We start from the raw sequence: 14,540 nt of genomic DNA, 5'->3' as shown, positions 1-14,540 counted from the left end.
CCCCTATACATCATAAGAAACTGAGAAGAGGGTGAAGGTACAGTTTAAGCTATAGAAAAGGCCCTGGCCATCAGGGTTACTAACTCTCCAGTTGCATCGGATGATCCATCAAGTACAGCATTCAGATGATGTGGGCCTTTCAGCTGACTTGTGGGACCAAAAAGGATTGGGGATGGCTGAGGACCTCAGGAAGTATCAAGACAGTCAGTACTCCTCAAACTCCTCATTGATGTGTGTCTAGCTTAAATCTCAGCAATAAAGAGTCCAAATCTTCCCCCAGCAGCTAATTCTAGCATTCATTTATTTTGTACCATCCCCTGTCTTGCAGGTCCCCTTGTTTTCCTATTCACTGTGTAGATTAAGCAGTTTGTTTCCTTCTGTGGGGCAGCTCATCTCTCTTGAAAGGGATTTTTAAGTGTTTCATGGCAATGATCTTCACTTCTTATACTGAACAGTCCAGATTCCCTCAGCATTTTCTCACTGGCCATGCTTGGCACGTACGTGTGTGGCCATTGTCATTTCTGGCTGTGGAACCAAAATCCAAGGTACTCCTTGGCCTGGAGCCTACAGCCCATCTATGTTGCTATTGACAGCTTCTTTTCCTGTACGCTACAAATGCGGTGGCAGTGGACATTATCCCTTTCAACATTCAATCTGCTGCCTGCCTCCAACTCCCAGCCCAGCTGCTGCAGGTTTGCTTGGATGTCATCACTTCCCTTCTTGGGTGCATTTTGTTTCTGATCTTTTTGATGAGATCTCAGCTCTTGTCAGCTGGTTTCACCAATGTTGCAGAACAAGGAAGCCAAAACAAGATAGCACTGTGGGAATAGTTTTACACTGTTCTGTTAGTTCTTCCTAGCCATAGCTGTACTCATCCTGTCTGCTTCTGAATGGAGGATCAGGATAATCTTTCTCAATTCAAGGTGCTTTCAAGGTTCAATAAATGGATTAATAAATGAAAAGATGTCAGGAACACAGTGCTTGAACTGTTCTTTCGACAAGGGCAGCCCGTTCTGTCAGAGACTGAAAGTGAGCAAATTCAGAGTGTATTAGAAAACAAGTACCTTTGTGCTTTGTCTCCCAACCTCCTCAGTCCCTCCCAAGCCTTCTCATCTGGCAAAACAAATGACAGGATGGCTTCAGCCCCCTGCAAGGCTCAAGGGACCATGCAGCTAACATCGCATTTGGGACCTACGGATCAGCTGCTCCAAAGTACCACCCTACATGGAGCGTCTTACCGTTCCCTCTTCATTAAGGTATACTAAGAGCTGGGAGTGGTAAGAAAGAAGCCACAGGCCTTAAAGTGCTGAACTGCAGTCAGAAGGTCAGACTGATGGTTGCTTGAACTGTTTGTGCCAAAAACATAAACAAAGCATGGGTCGTATTCCAGGGATGCTGAAGTTTCAGCAGAAAGATTTGCAGCTCCTGTAATTGGTGCCTGTGGGTTTTTTCCTGTGTCATCAAGTTTCCCTGTTCCAGGGCTTTCCTCTCTCTACAGACCCACTGCAGTGCCTGGTGCATGTTGAACATTAGGCATATGGACTCATCTACAATAGATATTTCAGAAATTCTAGATAACTGGAAAGGTTGTAACTAGATTTAAGGTTGCCTTTGGGGAGACACAGACTGGCACTATTGCTATAAAACTCCTCCCCATATAGCTGCTGTATTCTAGGTAAATATTCACCTAGGGAGCAAGGCTGGCCAATTTCTAAATGTATATGAGCACTAAAAGAGGTCTCAGAGCCTAGAGGGTGAGGAACAATTGGAAAAACACCTGGGAAAGCACAATCTATTTCTTCATGTGCTGTGATGGCAGCCTGCATCCTACTGCTGGACACCATACAGCAACCAGGCCAGCAAGGATGCCAGTAGAACTATATTCAGCTATAGCAACTTCTGATCTTGTTCTCTGATGAAACTACTTCATGAGAGACTTTTCCAGGAAAGAAATTGTAGGAGTAATGATGACTTTCCATGTGTATTTATAAGACCATCTCTTTCCTGTTAATTACAGAAAGACAACTTTAGCTTTTTACCTGTATAAACAGGATTTTACAAAAAAAAAAATTTCCTGTGAAAGCTGGAGACCTTTTACATGCAGTAATAGGACAAGGGGTAATGGCTTCAAACTGAAAGACAGTAAGTTTAGATAAGATCTTAGGAAGAAATTCTTTACTGTGAGGGTGGTGAGGCATTGGAACAGGTTGCCCAGAGAAGTTGTGGATACCCCATCCCTGGAAGTGCTCAGGCCAGGTTGGATGGGGCTTGGAGGAACCTGGTCTAGTGGAAGGTGTCCCTGCCCATGACAGGGGGTGGCGGAGACTGAAATGTTATAATTTATGGTTTAAACATCTTCATGAAGGACTTGTGCCTATTATAGCAAAACTGTGCAAAAGCTGCAGAGAAAACCACCAAAACCCTGAATGGGACCCTGGGCTGCTCTTTGATGGAGATAAGATAAAGTAACTCTGGGGAAGAAGAATACGTTCACAGAGGGATCTGTTGGGAGATAGTTAAAAGATCAGGGGCATGGATCATTGATAGAATTATGGGATCAATAAAAGAACTGTAGCAAGAGCCTGCAAGCAAAAGGCCTGTGTGAGAAAGACTCTCCATGAGAAAATCCCTGTGTGAAAAACAAGCCTGAGAAACAAAGAGGGAGTTTGAAGATGTACAGCTGTGCAGATAAGACCTGGAGAGGGGAGGTGAACTCTGAATTCTTTTAATCATAACATAACTGTAGAAGCCTGCCAATGTAAGTCCAATTATGTAGAAGCAGAAATTCACTTTGATAAGTTTAAAACCACTTAAGAGTTAACAAGCTGGTATACTATATAAGTGCCTCTGGATTGCTAATAAACGGAGCTTGCTCTTATCAACCACATTGGTTCTGGACTGCAATTTCTCCCTCCGCCGGAGTTCACGGACCCTTTCAATTCCAACAGGGATCAAGCTTAGCACCTTTGGGGTGGAGACCGCTCCCCCGGGGCTATCAGCTGCCAGGCTTGCAAAGGCCCTCACACCAAAGGGTGGGGGGAGGAAGAGAGATTTTGGGTGTGTAGGGAAAAAGCCTCTGGTCAGAGGCAGTGAAGTCACATCCTCCTCTGTGCAGAGGAGCTCAGCTGTGGGGCCCCTTCACCCCGGGAAAAAACGCATCCATGTGAAGGACAGCAGAGGGGGTTTCATGGCCCATCAAAGCCCCCCCCCCAAGAGGTCCCCAGACCCTACACCAGAGCACTGCAGCGTGATGCAACAGGTCCACAGTGTTGCAAGGGACAGTGTCAAACTTGCCCTCCCCAGGAGAGGCATGTGGGCATTCCCACCTGGCCCAAATGTGTATTAATCCATTGGCTTCTATCCTTTTTGGCAGTGAGGTGGCAGGCGGTGGAGGACCCTGTTATAAATAAAGTATGTAATTCATGCTATTATGTATAAAACTAGAATGTAATCAGACCCTACAGAGACCGAGTTTCAAAATCCCTTCACCAGCCTGGCTGAGAGAATAATTTCACAACACTAAAAGTATTTCTTTCACAATAAGTGAGGATTCCACCTAGGTGGGGTTGGATCTTATCACCGGGACATTTGCACCATGACGACTTGATCACCACACTCTGATATCTACATCGCATCTGATAAGGAATCGGACATTCCAGGAACTAAAAATAACTGTTCCAGGAACCAGAGATGGCCCATCTATCAGCAGAAATGACCCACTCATCACCCAGGATGGACAATTCATCAGACCCAGTGTTGCTGCCTGTTCTGAGCTTCCCCTCCCCCTCCCAAAGACACTTGCTCCTGCCCATGTGCTCCGAGCTCCTTTGTTCTAAGCGTGGGCAAAACCAAATGTAACTCAAACTCTTTAGCAGTGTCTGATTGTCCGGTCACACCGGGTCCGCCCCCAGTCCTCCCCTTTCGCCTTCTAATAAAAGAGATCTTGGCTCAGCTATCTTCCTGTGAACACCTCTTGTCGTCTGTCTCATTTGAAAGCTTCTAACTGCAGGAAATTGAGTGAGCAGGGAGCTATATTTCTCCCTCTTTGCTTCTGCTGATGGTATTTGCTTTGCAGCTGATACAGGTACCGATTTTAGAGCTACTAAAGTGCTAGATCGCCCATGCTACCTCTCTAGGCTGCTCGAGGCTTTCTAAGGCATTAAAGTACTAGCCTAGCCGGTATAAAGCTGAAAAGATACCTTCCACAACCCAGGAAAGGCTTTGTGCAGCCCAACTCTGGGACAAGAAAACTTCATGAATACTAGAAGAATAGAATTAATTCGGACTCTACCCAAAAACTGTATAAGAAGGGACCAGCCAAAGCAGCATTCATGAACTTGGGAGGTCTGGTGCAATAGAGGTCAGATCTATGCGTGTTCACCCAACTCCGACCCCGGGCTCGGTGCTGCTTTTCCCGATCGTGGCTTTTGAAACCGATATTTCGGTCGCATAATAAATGTAATTTCTTTATAAATTTTGATTGGGCAATTCTGTTTATCTTAACCCTCACCACCAAGAAGACCAGATGGAAGGGAACAATGAGATGTCAGTGGGACCCTCGGAAGGGTGATATGTTTCTACCTAACCCCTGTCACTCTCTCCCTGTCCCCCCACGCACACCTCTTTTTCTATTTCTTTCTTTTCTCTTTCTTTCTCTTTGCCTCTTTTACTATAAAATAAAATATATCAAGGTTTTTTTTGCTCCAACATCTAACCTTGTTTGGTTTTAATCATGTTTTCTGGTTATATTTCGAACCTTTCTGCGTTCAATCCATTTTATTCACAGAGACTTAGTTTTCCTTACTTTTCTGTGTATAAACCGGTTCGTAACAGGGGGGTTGGAAATAGATGACCTCTGAGGTCCATTCCAACCCAAACCATTCTATGACTCGTTGATATTGGTGCATATACAGTAGGCTGCTGCTGTTGTACTTTGAGTGCATTTGGTTTTGGGGAAAGCTTTTAGTCCTGCACCAGGCTGCTTCACTTTGCTTAGGGGAAGAGAAACATCCAGAGCTTCAATATTCTGCACAGAGCAATAGAAAGTGACTACAGGGACAAATGTGGCTCATATGACATGGATTTTGCTGTCACCTTTCTCAATTTACTAACACACTCTTGGAATAAGAAATAGTCAGAGAGGTAAAGTCATATCCCCGAATGCTCGGTTCCTGTATTCTCCGAATGAAAGAATAGTTGAAGTTGAAAGGGACCTTTGGAGATCACCTAGTCCAATGCCGTGCTCAAAGTAGGGTCAACTAGGGCAAGCTGCCCAGGACCATGTCCAGTCAAGTTTTGAATATCTCCAAGGATAGAAACTCCACAACCTCTGTGGGCATCCCGTGCCAGTGTTTAACCAACCTCACAGTAAGAAAAGTTTTATGTTTAAATGCAATTTTCTGTTTTTCAATTTGTGCATCAGCACTGGGACACTGAGAAGTCTGGTTTCATCTTCTTTAGTCACTGCCATGAGATAAAGGACTGATAAGAACGCCCTGAGCCATCTCTTCTCCAGGATAAACAATTCCAGCTCTCAGCCTGTACCTGTATGTCAGGTGCTTCAGGCCCTTAATCATCGCAGTGACCTTTCACTGGACTCCCTCCAGTATGCCCATGTCTTTCTTGTATTCTGGAACTCAGAAGTGGACACAGCACTCCAGATGTGTCTCACCAGTGCCAAAATGGTGAGAGGGATCACCTTCCTCAATCTGCTAGCAGCATTCTTCCTAATGCAGATGTCTTGGTTTGAAAGACAGGTGTCTGCTAAAGAAGGCAGAAGCCTCCCTTGGAATGGCAGATGTGGCCCCCCTTCCCTCCGAGTTATTATAATTTTGAAATCAAGGGGCTTTTAGGCAAAGATATGGGAAATAGGAATAACAGTTCTTTACTATTATATATCTATATGTGTATAACAAGTCAAACAAACAACAATAACTATGGCAGTAACAGCAAACAATCACAAACCCAGTGCCAGCCTGCTCGACTGTCAGGCCCTTTCCCCTAGGGTGCAGTTCCGGTCGCAGCTGGCAGGGGCGCTGGCAGCTCCCGGTGAGCAGGGCAGGCACAATGGTTCCCCCGCGGCTGCAGGGGGCGCTCTGGAGCGAACTCGGGGAGCACGCAGCACTGGTGGCCTGGTATCTCAGGAAGGGACGGAACAAAGGTTTGACAAACCCTTGGGCAACCGATCCCCGTGTCCAGCTGGACCCTCAGGAACAGCAGGCTGGAGTGGCAGGCTGGAACGGCAGAGATGAGCACAAATCCCGGGTGGCAGACGAGATGTATCCAAACTGCAGAGCTGCGGTGGGAATCCCCCGGAGGTCTGGGCAGGCACGGTGAGCACGGCTACAATGTAGCAAAGGCTCGAAGCAACGGCAGGGGCAGGGTGGCCACAGCCCAGCTCCCAGCTGCGCAGGGAAGGCGGGTTTGGGATCCCGAGGTTTCTCTGGCAGAAGGAAAAGCAGCCGAAGAAGCAGCCTCTCTCTCTGTCCAAACGCTGGGAACTGACTGTCCACACACCCAGGTGTAGTGGTTTGGTCTAAAATACTCATTACTGTTTATCTTCTGTGAGATAAGAATTAGGAGAAATGCAAAGCAGGCACCAACTTGAATGAATATAAAGAAGTTTATTAACAGACCTAAAAGAAGAAAAGAAAAAAAAATTATACCACCTTTAGAACTCTCCTCCTCCCCCCACCTTCCTCCCTTCTCCCACTGACAATGTAAAGACAACCCTTAAGATGTTCAGTCTGTTTACCACTTCCATAATAACCTTGTTCAGTCCATTTAGAAAGAGAAGTCTCTTTTTGCTCATGCTATGAAAACAGTATCACACCGAGACAGCCACCCACTTCCAAATATTGTTCAGTCCATTCAGGAAGAGGAGTCTCTCTGCTTACGATGTGAGTCCCTTCCCCCCGACTTGCAGCTTTTCCCGCAACTGCTTTCGAGGGTCCACTCTTGAAAGTTTTCTGGGGTACAATTATAAGGTTGAGCTGTTCAGAAACAAAAAAAAAAACAGAGGCCCTTCTCCTTCCCTGGGAGCAAAGGGTCATCTTCATCTTTAAGACTATCTCCGGAAGCATCTCTAGGAATTGAGGTTTTTCTCCTTTCCTCTTTGGAGCAAAAGTCCTCATCTGGTTCATCTGGTTCATCTCTCTCTGTCCAAACTTCTCATGAAATTACAGCTGCGGCAGCATCTGCCTATTGCTTATGACTTGAACACTCCACCCCCCATATCTTCATGAAATTACAACAGGATACTCTGATATAGCATAGCTTCACAACAGACTTTCAGCTTTAAGCATCTCCTCTCTCTCTTCCCTCAGGTTTTCAGTTCTTCACAGCAATAAAAGGGTTAATCTCACCTCGGCCTTGCAGCTGGAATGTGGCTTATCGCAGTTGGTCACCTGACCTCTGCCGGACAGAGGTGCCGCTTTGCTGAATCTCGGCCGCAGTGGAGAGGGGGGATTCTGAGCCGCTCCGGCTGCCCACGGCAAGGCAGTGGGGGGGGTTCCACGTCTGGAACAGGCCCATGGCTCCAGGATGGCCGTGGCCCGGCCCGGCCTGGCCCAAGCAGGGCCGGGCCGGGCCTGCTGGCCCCTGCACGGGGCCTGCAGCCACCTGTCCCAGCGCCGGAAACAAGAGAGAGCTGGGGTGGGAGTTTGTCTATTCTTAAGTGTGTATCACAGAGGCGGTCACAACTTTAAGTGGCTTAAAGAATTGTCCATATTCAAACTGGCCAGCTGATAGGTTCTATCAGGTCCCAGAGGAAGCTGTAAGCACCCCTTAGCAAGGATATCCCTTCCGGGACTATGCTTGCTAACCTATGACACCAGGTGAAACCAAAGCGTAGCCAGATGCAGCCCTCCCTCAGTGGCTAGGTATTTTGTTTTTCTTGAGCACCTAGAAATTTGTCCCCCTAGCAACACGTATAGGGAAAATTCCTTTAACAGAAAAAAAACCCCAGGAGAGCTCCTAAAACCACAACATTATCCACCTCAAATTTTTCCCATACTAACATGTTACATGAAACTTAACCCTTTTAACCATATAAATACATGCATCACCTGAATTATATACATATATACATGCAGATACTGATACAAGTACAGAGCCATGGGTAGTTCACCCTAAAACAAGGTCCCCTTGAGGTATGCATCGGGTCTCTCCATCCTTTTGCAAAAGCCACCAGGGGCAACCTGGTCCCTGAGCGAACACAACCCCACGGATGGGTTTGTCTTTGCTCGAGGCAGAATTAACCCAAACAGTTTTTCCAAGCATACCTCTCATGTGCACCACTGGAACCTTATCTCCATCTGTTGTTTGTAGGAATTTGATTGGGCAAGGCCTGCTCGGCTGGTGGAGCCTCGGGTGTTAACTAACCAGGTGGCTCTTGCTAAATGCACCTCCCAGTTTTTGAAAGTCCCCCCACCCAGTGCCTTCACGGTGGTTTTAAGCAATCCATTACACCCCTCAACCTTCCCAGCTGCTGGTGCATGGTAAGGGATGTGGTACAACCATTCAATGCCATGTTCTCTAGCCCAGGTGTTTATAAGGCTGTTCTTGAAATGAGTCCCATTATCAGACTCGATTCTCTCAGGGGTGCCATGCCTCCAAAGGACTTGCCTTTCAAGGCCCAGAATGGTGTTCCGGGCAGTAGCGTGAGGAACAGGGTAGGTCTCCAGCCATCCAGTGGTGGCTTCTACCATGGTGAGCACATAGCGCTTGCCTTGGCAGGTTTGAGGCAGTGTGATGTAATCAATCTGCCAGGCCTCTCCATACTTGTATTTGGACCACCGCCCACCATACCACAGGGGCTTCACCTGCTTGGCCTGCTTGATAGCAGCGCATGTCTCACAGCCATGGATCACCTGGGAGATACTGTCCATGGTTAGATCCACCCCTCGATCTCGTGCCCACTTATAGGTGGCATCTCTGCCCTGATGGCCTGAGGCATCATGGGCCCATCGAGCTAGGAACAGCTCTCCTTTATGTTGCCAATCCAAGTCTATCTGGGACACTTCTATTTTCGCGGCCCGATCTACCTGTTGGTTGTTACGATTTTCTTCATTGGCCCGGCTCTTGGGGACATGAGCATCTACACGGGACCTTCATGGATAGCTTCTCTACCCGAGTGGCAATGCCTTTCCACTCCTCAGCAGCCCAGATTGGTTTTCCTCTGTGCTGCCAGTTTGCCTTCTTTCACCTTTCCAGCCAACCCCACAGAGCATTGGCTACCATCCATGAATCAGTGTAGAGGTAGAGCTTTGGCCACTTCTCTCTTTCAGCTATGTCCAGAGCTAATTGAACAGCTTTGAGTTCAGCAAATTGGCTCGATCCACCTTCTTCTTCAGTAGCCTGTGCAACTTGTCGTGTGGGGCTCCATACAGCGGCTTTCCATTTCCAGCTAGCGCCTACAATTCGGCAGGAATCATCAGTGAAGAGGACGTATTGTTTTTCACTCTCTGGTAGCTCGTTATATGGTGGGGCTTCTTCGGCACGCGTCACCTGCTCCTCTTCTTCTTCAGAAGATAACCCAAAAGTCTCACCTTCCGGCCAGTTCGTACTTATTTCCAAGATCCCAGGGCGACTTGGGTTTCCAATTTGGGCGCACTGCGTGATGAGGGCGATCCATTTGCTCCAAGTAGCGTCAGTGGCGTGATGTGTGGAAGGAACCTTTCCCTTGAACATCCAACCCGGCACCGGTAGTCGGAGTGGCAGGAGTTGTGCCTCTGTGCCGATTACTTCTGAGGCATCTTGGACTCCTTCATAAGCTGCCAAGATTTCCTTCTCTGTGGAAGTGTACTTGGCTTCGGACCCTCTGTAGCTTCAGCTCCGGAATCCCAGTGGTCGGCCCCAAGTCTCATCAGGGACCTTCTGCCAGAGGCTCCAGGACAGACCATGGCTCCCGACTGCAGAGTAGAACACGTTCTTCACCTCTGGTCCTGTGCTGACTGGGCCAAGGGCTACGGCGTGAGCAATTTCCTGCTTGATCTGGGTGAAGGCTTGCTGCTGTTCAGGGCCCCAGTGGAAATCATTCTTCTTTCGGGTAACCAGGTAGAGAGGGCTCACGATCTGGCTGTACTCAGGAATGTGCATTCTCCAGAAACCTATGGCGCCTAGGAAAGCTTGTGTTTCCTTCTTGTTGGTCAGTGGAGACATTGCTGTGATCTTAATGATGACCTCAGTGGGAATCTGACATTGTCCATCTTGCCACTTTACTCCCAGGAGGTGAATCTCTCAGGCAGGTCCCTTGACTTTGCTGTTCTTGATGGTGAAACCAGCTTCCAGGAGAACTTGGATTATTCTCTCTCCTTTCTCAAATACCTCCGATGCCTTGTTCCCCCATGCAATGATGTCATCAATGTACAGCAGATGTTCTGGGGCCTCACCCTCTTCCAGTGCAGTCTGGATCAGTCCATGGCAGATGGTGGGACTGTGCTTCCACCCCTGGGGCAGTCGGTTCCAGGTGTACTGCACACCCCTCCAGGTGAAGGCAAACTGAGGCCTGCACTCTGCTGCCAGAGGAATGGAGAAAAAATTCATTAGCATTGTCAATAGTGGCATACCACTTCACTGCTTTGGACTCCAGCTCATACTGGAGCTCCAACATGTTCGGCACTGTAGCGCTCAATGGTGGAGTCACTTCATTCAAGGCACGATAGTCCACAGTCAATCTCCATTCCCCGTCAGATTTGCGCACAGGCCAGATGGGGCTGTTGAAGGGTGAGTGGGTCTTGCTGACCACCCCTTGGCTCTCCAGCTCACGGATCATCTTGTGGATGGGGATCACAGCATCTCGATTTGTCCGATACTGCCGGCGGTGCACTGTCGAGGTGGCAATTGGCACTCGTTACTCTTCCACTTTCAGGAGCCCAACTGCAGAAGGATTTTCTGATAGTCCAGGCAGGGTGTTCAATTGCCTAATGCCCTCTGCCTCCACAGCAGCAATCCCACATGCCCACCTGCGTCCTTTCAGGCCTTTGTAATAGCCATTCCAGAGGAAGTCTATGCCCAGAATACACGGGGCCTCTGGGCCAGTCACAGTCGAATGCTTTTGCCCCTCCTTCCCAGTCAGGCTCACCTTGGCTTCCAACAGGGTCCACTGCTGTGATCCCCCGGTCACCCCAGCAATAGAAACAGGTTCTGCCCCCACATGTCCCGATGGCATTAAAGTACACTGTGCACCAGTATCTGTTACAGCAGGGATTACTGTAACACGCATATATCAAACCAGGAGTCCCGTGGAAAGGAAATATATATGGACAGATTCGTGGTAGATGTTTCAGAGATGTTTATTTCTCCAGCCGCATGGCCGGGGCTCTGCTGAGGAGCTCATCCAGTCACGGGGCCCGAGGGTCCTTCCCCCACAGGGAAACACAAACCAACTAATCAGGAATGAGGCTGACCAGGGGCAGGGAAACCCCGTGCCTCCCCCCCAGGGCCCCTCTCCCAGGGCTCCATGGCAGGGGGAGGAGACCCCAACAAGTATCAACCAACGCATCATATTTTTGTGGCTCTGATGTGCCAGGCCATTGGATCCACACCATCCAGAAAACACAGTTCTCCGTGCCTCTTCCTGGCTAGAGGCAGGGCCCCTCTAGCCCTGGTTATCATTCTTTCCCTGGGCGTACATGCTCGAGGTCCCTTCAAGGGGATCCAACATATCATCCTCCCTTCTGTAATACCTGGCAGCTCGGTCACAGGAGGCTGAGGCTGCTTTCACCTTAGCGGAACCCCCTTGGTTAGTGCCTCCCTCCTTGAGTTCAGTACAGAAGTAGGACTCTCATCCCACCTTCTCATGTCTCCCCCATGCTCACACAGAAAAAACCATATCTCAGTTCGTGGGGTGTACCCCCTCTCTCTAGCTGGGGGACGACCGGCTCTGACTTGGGGGCCTGTGACTTGCACTGGTGCCACACTGATCTTCCTCACCTCTTCCCTTATCTCCTTCATCTCCTCTTTGAGGTCCTTAACCACAGCAGAGACAGGAGCTTTCAGGGGACCATTGACCATACTGTCATAATTCCTGAGCCTGTTGGTGACAGAGCCCACTGTTTCTCGGTTATTGTTAATATCAATCGTTGCAATGAAGGTGGTGTTGATGCCTTTTCCTGGTCTTAAAATCAAGAGTCATACATGGTTAGAAGGGGAAAAGGGATTTTACCTTGGTATTTATTTTAAAGATCCTTAGGTGTACACGTCCAGGTCATATGCATCGAGATGCACTCTGCCGAGTCTCTCTCTCTCTCTCTGTTCCGTTCCCCCTCCCCAGCATCGGGTATGGCATTATAGGTTTTACTAATTAGCATATCTATCAAAGATTCCCCAATGAGAGGCTCAAGTGAGCCCCCCTCCCCAAGGAACCTTCCCCTGGATGGTTCTATCTTGGTTTACAGAATGTGTTCTGGAGAGGACCTTGGGGTCTGGGGCACACGGATCTCTAGCTACGAAGCTTCTAAAATGTTTAGTCTCTTAGCTTAACAAGCAAGTCCAAGAATGTAGGCAAAAAGCACTAAGAATACAGAAGTTGTAAAAAGGTATAGCAGAGGTATAAAAGAAAAGGCAAAAATCTTCATGGCATCAGTAATTGCAATGGCCCTAGCTTTGCCAGGTTCCACATCATCTGTCCTGTGCACCTGACCTTATTGGGGTCATTATCATGCTGTCCGTCCCTCCCAAAGAGTACCTCTAATACTGCCACCTCTCTTAGGTGCTGGATCCCTTCCTCAAGTGTCTTCCACTTCATTCTATGATGGTACACCTGCATTCTGTCTTTGTGAATGAACCTTTCTCTCACACTCATTAAGAGCCACTCCCAGAGAGAAAGGGGCCCTGACTCCCTCACAAATATCTGGTCCACACCTGGGTCCTGGGTCAACAATCCCAGATACATTGCCTCACCACTATCCAGTTGCACACCTGTGCCCATAAGGTCCCAAACCCGAAGCAGCCAGGTGGTATAAGGCTCACGCCCCCTTCGCACAATGTCTTTTCGCATACTACGGAGACTGTCGTACGACAGGAACTCAGTGATAATTTCTGGCTCTGACTCTTCTGCTGGTTGTGAGGGCCCTGGTTCCCCATCATCATTAACTGGTCGTACTGATTTGGTCTTATACTTCCTCCTTTGCACAGGGGCGACTGCTGCTGGCTGTGGTTGTCCTTGGGGTTCAGCTGAAACCTGGACGGTTGTAACATCTGTGGGTTCCACTGCTGCACCATCGGACTCACCCTCTTTGGGGCAGGGAGAGGGTTTTTCACTAGCTGAGGAGGTGTCTTCCCTTAGCACCTGGCATATCTCCTGGCGCATGTCCTGCATCCCCTTCATCAGTTCCCCCACCCAGTTCGGGTAGTCCATTTCTGAGGTGGGCTGTTGGGCAGTATCAGGCTGTGGGGCAGGACCTCTAGTGTCTGGGGCTATGTCAGGCTCGGGGGCTGGATCAGGCTCTGGGGTAGGATCTCTAGTGTCTGGGGCCGTGTCAGGTTCTGGGGCAGGGTCAGGCTCTGGGGTAGGATCTCTAGTCTCTGGGGCTGGTGTCTGGGTAGTTATCCAAGCCAATCTCAACTTATCCCTGAGTGCTAAATAGAGTAGGCCTATCAGCACCAGTTGGTTAGTACCCAGAGGAAATCTAAACCCTTCAAAAATTGATGGGGTGGGTCCAAAGAACTTGTGGAGGGCTTGAGAGAAAACTTCCCCTGGTGTCATTTCCTCACAGAAGGTACCATTTTTAACATAACCCCAAAAACATGCACTCAGTGTGTGATAGCCCTTTTTCCCTGTGCCCACATTCCGGGGGAAGTTAAAAGCCCATGCATTCCTCACCTTCTGGACCCATAGTGCAAACTGGATAAGAGCAATGGTAGCCTTAGTCAGAGGACCCATGTTTAGGTAAGGAGCTGCAAAGGGGAAGAATATAGCCACGACCACCTGCCTCCCGAACCAGGGTAAACTAGACCACATAGTGCTGCCTAACATGGTTCCTATATCCAGCACACAAAATTAAGTTATCCAGGAACTGTTATTCCTTTTTTACATCTCTCTCTTAATGCCCTCAGGCCCCATGGTTGGGCACCAAGATCTGTCTTGGTTTGAAAGACAGGTGTCTGCTAAGGAAGGCAGGAGCCTCCCTTGGAATGGCAGATGCAACCCCCCTTCCTTCCGAGTTATTATAATTTTGAAATCAAGGGGCTTTTAGGCAAAGATATGGGAAATAGGAATAACAGTTCTTTACTATTATATATCTATATGTGTATAACAAGTCAAACAAACAACAATAACTATGGCAGTAACAGCAATCACAAACCCAGTGCCAGCCTGCTCGGCTGTCAGGCCCTTTCCCCTCTGGTGCAGTTCTGCTCGCAGCTGGCAGGGGCGCTGGCAGCTCCCGGTGAGCAGGGCAGGTGCTATGGTTTCCCCGCGGCTGCAGGGGATGCTCTGGAGTGAGCTCGGGGAGCACGCAGCACTGGTGGCCTGGGATCTCAGGAAGGGATGGAACAAAGGTTTGACAAACCCTTGGGCAGCCGATCCCCGTGTCCAG

The sequence above is a fragment of the Aphelocoma coerulescens genome (assembly GCF_041296385.1).
Source record: "Aphelocoma coerulescens isolate FSJ_1873_10779 chromosome W unlocalized genomic scaffold, UR_Acoe_1.0 ChrW_unloc_scaf_3, whole genome shotgun sequence".
NCBI classification, from domain to species: domain Eukaryota; kingdom Metazoa; phylum Chordata; class Aves; order Passeriformes; family Corvidae; genus Aphelocoma; species Aphelocoma coerulescens.
This window is presented reverse-complemented; position numbering follows the sequence as displayed.